The following is an 8,390-nucleotide window of genomic DNA, read 5'->3' on the forward strand; positions in this document are numbered from 1 at the left end:
ATCATGATTCCTAAGCAGTACTATGTGAACTTCTCAACCCCTTTCTAATATTTCTAAGTGCTGTTTGCGTAGTTTAGGAGCAAAGTGTTTGTGAAAGGCTGTTCTTACCTTGAGTCTTCCCAGGAGTAGGAAGCTATAGGAATTTTGCGTTATGGACTGTTTTTGATGGTTTGGTTGTCAAGAAGACAAACCAGGGTGAAATGAAAGTCCTGAGGCTCCAGAATATCCTGAGATAATGGAGGAAATAATATAACAGAGCAGAGCAAGACAGTTTTTAACTCCTTTACCTGTGACCTCCCTTTATGTATGCATTCTATGAGTTGATGCTTGTACAGTATTTGAAAACCCTATAAAAGCTATGTTTAAATGTGCCTTTTGGGTAGTTCTCCAGAACAACTGTCGCTATTGCTATAACTTCTTTGAATAAACTGGGTCCCTACCGGAAGCTCAACTTAAATATCTCTCTTGGTTGTAGATTCAGGTAGGTAGCCATGTTGGTCTGATGCAGTCAAAGTAAATAAATAAAAATTGTCCAGTAGCACCTTAGAGACCAGCTAAGTTTGTTCTGGGTATCAGCTTTCGTGTGCATGCAGAAGTTGAGGCATCTGATCAAGGCCTGTATTTTAAAATGAGCTTAAAGATTTGCAAATTTTTCATGCCAGGCAGAAAACCAGCTGGCTAAGTACTTTTTTTTCAGTTGTTTATCTTTCTGCTCTCCTGGACAAGGGCCCCCCTGATTTATAGCAGTAGCAGGAGACAGGTTTCTCAAAGTTGTAAAAGGGAAATATAGGCTGGGAGCAAAGGTTACACTGACCCTACATATTACAGAATACAATCAAGCTGCAAAAACACTAATTAAGAGTTGGTAAATAGTAAGATTTATTGTTTAACAGAAAATAAGACCATGAGCCATCTGTTTTAGCCATTTGTTTTGGAATGTAGGGGCAACAGGGGCAAAAGGTGATCTGGTAATTAAGGTGCCTTGTCGAGGCAAATGTAAGATGTATGGCTACTTGTCTGCCATTTATGGATAGAAGGAAATATAGCTCTTTGTCTCTCATAAAAGGTAATAGGAAATGGATGTATCTTTTATGATTGGTTCTAGCAAACAGCCAATAGGAATTTCAACCAGGCTGATTGGACAGAGGCAGCCAAAGGAGGAGCAAGGGGCCTGGGTTGAGGAAATATAACTGCTGGCCATCAGGGCTGGAGGGCGGGCAGAGCTTTGGTAACCATATACCACTGTGCCTATCATTTATTTGTCTGACAAATAAATTATTATTTTAATTTCTCTATTGCTGCGTTGAATATTTCATTCAAGCTAAGCGTTAACCACAAGCAGGGTGCTACAAAGTGTGCATGCACACAGAAGCTTATACCAAGAACAAACTTAGTTGGTCTCTAAGGTGCTACTGGACAATTTTTTTATTTCTGTTTATTGTGTCTTTCTCTGAGTTTTTATTCCCTCACCTGGGCAAATTCTTGCCACAACATGATTACATACAATTGCTTCCCATTGCTGATTCTCTGTGAGGGAGGGTCCGAATGGAATCTATCTCCCCCAACAGCCCCCACTGTGGAGATGAGCCGAAAGTGCTATGTAATCCAATCTATGCCAGAAAGTCAGTCACAAGAAAATAAGCTAAAGGGTGTCTGTTTGGAGTTTGGAGTTTGAGCAAGAAATCTGCACATGCTCGCAGTTTGAGGCAGACAAGATGAAGCAAGGAGGCCAAATAAAGTTCTGTTTCTTCGCCTGCTGGAGTAAAGTTCTGCTTTTCTGCCTGTGTAGTGAAGTTGGGAAATCTTGGTATGCCAAATGCTGGTTCACGCAGGAGTGAGGCTGGCCTTCTGAGGAATGGGTGTTTCGTCTCTTTAAACTAAAACTCCCTGTCTCTAGAAGTGTGAGTCAATTACATCTTGAATCTAGGCAGGATGAGATGTTATCTGATTTGCAGACCCTGGCACAGCTGGGGGCCTGAGTGTGGACTGGGTTGTAAAAAGGCACAGGAGGCTATCAAGCAATTTACAATTTAGGAGCCTGGTATGTGTAAGAGAGGTCTGGGAAGGAAGGAAGAGCCTTTTGATCTTAAGGTCTCTGAGTCTAAACAAAGTTCAGCTGTGCTGGTCTCCTGACAATCAGGAGATATATTCTCATCATACAGCCATTGGTAAATTGGTAATTAACCTAAAGAAATGATTGGTCCCTAACCTGTCCTCCACATGGGTTTTAAAGGATAAAGGATTAGGAAATTCAGATGCAAAAGACAGAATAAGCTTTTAATGTTTGATGTATCATGGCATTTTAATATTTTGTTGGACGCCGCCCAGAGTGGCTGGGGAAGCCCAGCCAGATGGACGGGGTATAAATAATATATTTTTATTGTTATTAACTTGCCCTGGTACTTCGCCTCGGAGCATTTGACCAGTAAAAGGGTTCTTGACTATTCGCTGTATTTTGAACTATTGTTGCTGTGTGAGTATGGTTTTAGCTAGTTATATTTTACAATGTTTTTATTTTTTGTTTGTAACCTTCTAAGAAACGTGCAACTTTTTGAGTGGCTTGTTCAATAAACTTGGAAAAGGACTTTTTGACTTCTTGTATTCTGTGCCTTTGCTCGGGGAAACTTAACTGGTGCCTTACCATTTGGGCACCTACCTCTTGAATTTCTGCCTGCGTCACAATAAAGTGACTCAGGGCTGGGCAAACCAGGTAAATATCGAAGGGGGGTTCTCCTCCTTGAACCCCTTTCGAGGGTGGTCCAGGAAAGGAGGTGGTGGCAGCTTTACAGTTTGGCTTGTGATATGCAGCAAGTAGCAATCTCTCCCCTTTCCTGGCCAAGTCCTGTCGGTGTCTAGGAGGAATGGTCAGGGGGGTGGATAGTCCTGCTCACTACAGCCTGTTTGAGTAATATGGCGAAAGCTGTTCGTTGCTCACTATAAGAAGAGCCCCTGAAACTGACTTGGGGCGCAGCCTTTGAGAAATATTCTTGCTGTAGCCCCTGCGCAGGTGAATAAATTTGACTTTCCTCAGAAAGAACCCTTGTCTGTCTTTATTGACTGGGAATACCTGCAACACCTGCATTCCTTTACTATGCTGTAATATTGGTACTGTAGGTACTGTCTGTAAACATTGTTCTACTGGATATTGGGCATTGAAACATGCCACAGAGTGCGTGCAGAGTAGACCACACAGATGGAAACACTGAATAGACACAAAAATATCTTTGCATGGTTTAATAACAAAACTCCTTTTTACATAGTGTCTATGATCATCACCCATCCATCCACCAGGACAGAGTAAGGTACATACTGGACATTATATATCATTCACAATTGCTGACACAGCTAATTACAGTGACTTATCAGCACCTGCTACACAGCTGTAAAAACTAGATTAGGATATGCACCCTAGCTTTTAAAGTGGTACACATCCTGTGAAACAATAATGAATCCTAACATTTTAAACAAACTATTCAGCACTGGAAAGAGGTTATCTAAATTTCATACACTTATGCTAGGCTACAAAAGGGATATGATGGATAGCTGCATCAAGAATCCTCCTTACCTCATCAGTGTGAACCAGGTAACAGTTCCTGTCCTATTTCAAGATGCTATGGGGTGGAGAGTAGGTGGGGAAACCTGCTTAAAATATAACTCCTGTAACAGGCTTCCTGTCCTCCCAGGTAAGAGTGCTGTTGCTGGTTCACGCTGCTCAGAAATAGCCTCTGGAGAGCATGAGGCATCTGATCATAGCCTGCATTTTAATCAAGGCTTATATTTTGATCAGATTCCTGTATTCTAAAAATGAGCTTAAATTCACAAATGTTTCTTTCGAGGCAGGAAACCAGCAGGCAAGGTCTTTGTCAGAGGCCCCTTTGGTTTATTGCGGTCATAAAAAAAAAAAAAGCTGAGAGCAAAAGGTCACTGACCCTACATATTACAGAATATAATTAAGCTGTAATAAAGCGGCTAAATTAATAATTAGTAAATAGTAAAAGGTTTTGCCATTTGGCCTCTCATCATACAAAGAGTCATTTGCCTAAAGGTCAAGAAGGTCAAAGCATCTGGCTGGCAAGAGGGGGAGTAAAGAGCCGTTTTTTAAGCTGTTCCTTGTTCCTTTTAAATTGAGATCCTTTTACTCTGCAAAGATTTCTTTTCCTCTTAAAAGGTTATTTATGTTATGTATAATATGATATTCTGTTGCCTGAATGCAGTAAGCATCTAGAAAGTAATAAATGTTAGATTCTTATTTCATAGAATCATAGAATCATAGAAGAGTTGGAATAGACCACAAGGGCCATTGAGTCCAAACCCCTGCCAAGCAGGAAACACCATCAGAGCACTCCTGACATATGACCTCCAAAGAAGGAGCTCTTTCATAGATGGTGTGTGAGAAGGTGAACAAAAGATCTGTTCAGATAAAATTAGCCACCATCTGTTTTAGAGTGAATAGGGCAATAGGGCAAAAGGTGAAATGTTAGTTAAGGCGCCTAGTCTAGGGCAAAAGGTTATCTGGTAATTAATGTGCCTTGTAGAGGTTAATGGCTACTTGTTTGCCAATTATAAATAGAAGGAAGTATAGCTCTTTGTCTCCCATAAAAGGTAATAGGAAATGGGTGTATCTTTTATGATTGGTTCTAGCAAACAGCCAATAGGAATTTCAACCAGGCTGATTGGACAGAGGCAGCCAAAGGAGGAGCAAGGGGGCTGGGCTGAGGGAATATAAGTGCTGGCCATAATGGCAGGAGGCCAGGCCAGAGCTTGGTAACCATATACCACTGTGTCTCTCATTTATTTGTCTGACAAATAAATTATTATTTTAATTTCTCTATTGCTGCGTTGAATATTTCATTCCAGCTAAGCGTTAACCACAAGCAGGGTGCTACAAGCAGGGGTAACAGATCTGGGCAGGTAAGAAGCGAGTCTTGAGGGTCCCTTTGTGAAGGAGAGAAAACTGAAGGGCTGAGCTGGTCTTATGGATAATGTTTCATTTAGGGCAGTGGCAAGGAGAAGATGGCAAGCGTGGCAGGAAGATTCAAGGACAATCGAAGAAACATTTAAACATTTCAGTTTAGTGTAGTATCATATAGTATAGGAAAAATATATTTATTATTTGCAAAATATATAGATATCTTTTGAAAAGGATAGCAAGAGCATCAAGTGATACTGAGGCCAATCCTAGCTCTGATCCAACTAGTTTGAACAAACAGAGTGCTAGAGAAGACTCATTTAATTCGACACCAGTAGCAGACCCAAGCAAACCTCAAAAAAATGTGGATAGCTATAATAATAATAATTTATTATTTATACCCCGCCCATGTGGCTGAGTTTCCTCAGCCATTCTGGGCGGCTCTCAATCGAGTTAAAAACAATACAGCATTAATATTAAAAACTTCCCTAAACAGGGCTGCCTTCAGATGTCTTTTAAAAATAGGATAGCTGCTTATTTCCTTGACATCTGATGGGAGGGCATTCCACAGGGCGGGCGCCACTCCTGAGAAGGCCCTCTGTCTGGTTCCCTGTAACCTCACTTCTCGCAATGTGGGAACCGCCAGAAGGCCCTCGGCACTGAGTCTCGGTTTCACATGGACTGGAGATGAAAACGTCCCTCAGTCTACGTGTTTGATCTGTGGTGAGACACTTTCCAGTTGCAATATGGCCCCAAACAAGACGAAAAGGAGGAGTGCCAGAGAGTTGGTATTATGTATATGTAACAAACCTTAATCCATAGTTAAGAATAGGTACTTGCTGAGTGGATGGTAAGGCTGTTCATCTAACAACTGATTAAATGACAGCACAGCTGTAATGGCTTTCGTGAAAGCTGTTGGTTCATAATACTCTTGGCCAAATAATATGTTATTGGCACGGACTATGCTGATATAGACAAAGTCCACTGCACATATTCCTGGCAGAGCATGTTATGTCCAGTGTACAGTGGCAGGAAATAAAACTGTGGTGTTCTTGGCAAATAGCCAGGTTTTTTTCTAATAACCTTGGGATAGTTACCGTATTTTTCGCTCCATAAGACACACTTTTTCCATCCTAAAAAGTAAGGGAAAATGTGTGTGCCTCTTATGGAGCAAATGCAGGGGGGAGGCAGGCAGGAAAAGACCCAAAGAGCCGCACACAAGCTCCGCATGGCTCTTGTGGGCTTTTCCCCAGGAGGGAGAAGGGACTGACGTGGCCTGTCAGTCCCTTCTCCCTCCTCGTAGAAAAGCCCGCAGGAGTCCTTAAAGGGTGCACGGCTCCTGTGGACTTTCACAGGAGGTGGGGGAATTGCCATAGCCATGCGCAGCTTCTCCCGGCCGGAGAGGCTGCGCGTGGCTAAAGAAGCCAAGACAGCGAGTGGGATGGATCCCGCTTATATTCCAGTGTTTTCTGCAGACATTCATTCATTGTTTTTACCTATAGCCCACCCTTCACGGAATGGTCCCATGTTGTTGTTGTTGTTGTTGTTTTGTAGCACCCTGCTTGTGGTTAACGCTTAGCTGGAATGAAATATTCAACGCAGCAATACAGAAATTAAAATAATAATTTATTTGTCAGACAAATAAATGAGAGACACAGTGGTATATGGTTACCAAAGCTCTGCCCGCCCTCCAGCCCTGATGGCCAGCACTTATATTTCCTCAACCCAGCCCCCTTGCTCCTCCTTTGGCTGCCTCTGTCCAATCAGCCTGGTTGAAATTCCTATTGGCTGTTTGCTCAAACCAATCATAAAAGATACACCCATTTCGTATTGCCTTTTATGGGAGACAAAGAGCTATATTTCCTTCTATCTATAAATGGCAAATAAGTAGTCATATATCTTAGATTAACACTTCACCTTTTGCCCTATTGCCCTATTCACTGCAAAACAGATGGCTAAAACAGATGGTGCATGGTTTTTTAATTTTTATCTTAAAAGGATCTTGGGTTCTCCTCTCACACATTATCAATGAAAGATCTCCTTCTTTGGAGGTCTTTAAGCAGAGGCTTGACAACCATATGTCAGGAGTGCTCTGATGGTGTTTCCTGTTTGGCAGGGGGTTGGACTCGATGGCCCTTGTGGTCTCTTCCAACTCTATGATTCTATGATTCTATGAAATAAGAATCTAACATTTCTTACTTTCTAAATCTTTTGCATAATTACATTTAAGCCAATATATTTCACACATTAACATATATAGCTTTTTAGAAGGAAAGGAAAGGCCTTTTCAAAGTAAAAAAGGAACTTAATAAAAACAGTTTTGAAAGCAACCCCTTAGATCTACACCCCCCCTTTCAAGCCAGCTGCTGTTTCTATTAGCTCTTTTCCGTTTAACCTTAGGAAGATGTGGCTCAAGTTTAATGGGAGGCACAATAATTCTTACTATTTACCAATTCTTAATTGTGTTTTTGTAGCTTGATTGTATTCTGTAATTTGTATGGTCAGTGTGACCTTTTGCTCCCAGCCTGTAATTTCCTTTTACAACCCTGAAATACTGCTATAGATCAATGGGGCCCTTGAACAGGAAGATAAACAGCTGCCAGAGTATTCAGCCACCTGCTTTATGCCTGGCATGAGAGATACAAACATTTGCAAATATATTTTTTAAGCTCATTTTAAAATACAGATCTTGATCAGATGCCTCAGTTTAGTCGTTTAGTCGTGTCCGACTCTTTGTGACCCCATGGACCAGAGCACGCCAGGCACTCCTGTCTTCCACTGCCTCCCGCGGTTTGGTCAAACTCATGTTAGTAGCTTCGAAAACACTGTCCAACCATCTCGTCCTCTGTCGTCCCCTTCTCCTTGTGCCCTCCATCTTTCCCAACATCAGGGTCTTTTCCAGGGAGTCTTCTCTTCTCTTGGGTGGCCAAAGTATTGGAGCCTCAGCTTTAGGATCTGTCCTTCCAGTGAGCACTCAGGGCTGATTTCCTTAAGAATGGATAGGTTTGATCTTCTTGCAGTCCATGGGACTCTCAAGAGTCTCCCCCAGCACCATAATTCAAAAGCATCAATTCTTCGGTGATCAGCCTTCTTTATGGTCCAGCTCTCACTTTCCTGTGTTTATATAAACCCTAATTTGTGATGTGGCACTACATATATTCCAGTGGGGGCCAAGTAATGACCTCCTTATATTTTTTATTATATATTGAGAAAGTCCTATACTGGGATCTCCTTGGCCCTAAGCATAGAACCACAGAGGGTGGTGAATGGTCCTGCAAACACACCCTTTCCTGACTTACCAGCTCTTGGAAGCATATGGTGACATAAGAGGCCACACCTGCTGAAATTCCTTCTGCTACAAGCTATTAAGAATTATTTTTTTTTAATAAATTTTTTATTGGTTTTTCAACACATATTAAAAGACAAAACAACACAATACATTAACAAACAGACAAACATATAAACACATATAATTTCTTAA

General features: G+C 41.6%; 3 long non-coding RNA genes across 3 annotated transcripts in view; 2 read left to right on the plus strand and 1 right to left on the minus strand.

Moving 5' to 3' along the window:
* LOC310742836 overlaps positions 1-1,337 on the plus strand; it is an 87,841-nt gene extending 86,504 nt beyond the window's left edge. Inside the window, exon 3 of the long non-coding RNA XR_014538718.1 lies at positions 761-1,337. This is a non-coding gene — a long non-coding RNA (uncharacterized lncRNA). The remainder of the gene's footprint in view (positions 1-760) is intronic.
* Positions 1-6,349, plus strand: part of LOC310742848 — a 175,859-nt gene extending 169,510 nt beyond the window's left edge. Inside the window, exons 2-3 of the long non-coding RNA XR_014538730.1 lie at positions 4,462-4,894; positions 6,090-6,349. This is a non-coding gene — a long non-coding RNA (uncharacterized lncRNA). The remainder of the gene's footprint in view (positions 1-4,461; positions 4,895-6,089) is intronic.
* LOC310742850 lies at positions 3,220-5,265 on the minus strand. The gene is made up of 2 exons (XR_014538732.1): positions 4,900-5,265; positions 3,220-3,743 (listed from the first exon to the last, which is right to left on the minus strand). It is a non-coding gene; the product is annotated as an uncharacterized lncRNA (long non-coding RNA).
* Positions 6,350-8,390: the final 2,041 nt, after the last annotated feature.

This window comes from Podarcis filfolensis, assembly GCF_964270895.1.
Source record: "Podarcis filfolensis genome assembly, chromosome: 10".
Lineage (NCBI taxonomy): Eukaryota > Metazoa > Chordata > Lepidosauria > Squamata > Lacertidae > Podarcis > Podarcis filfolensis.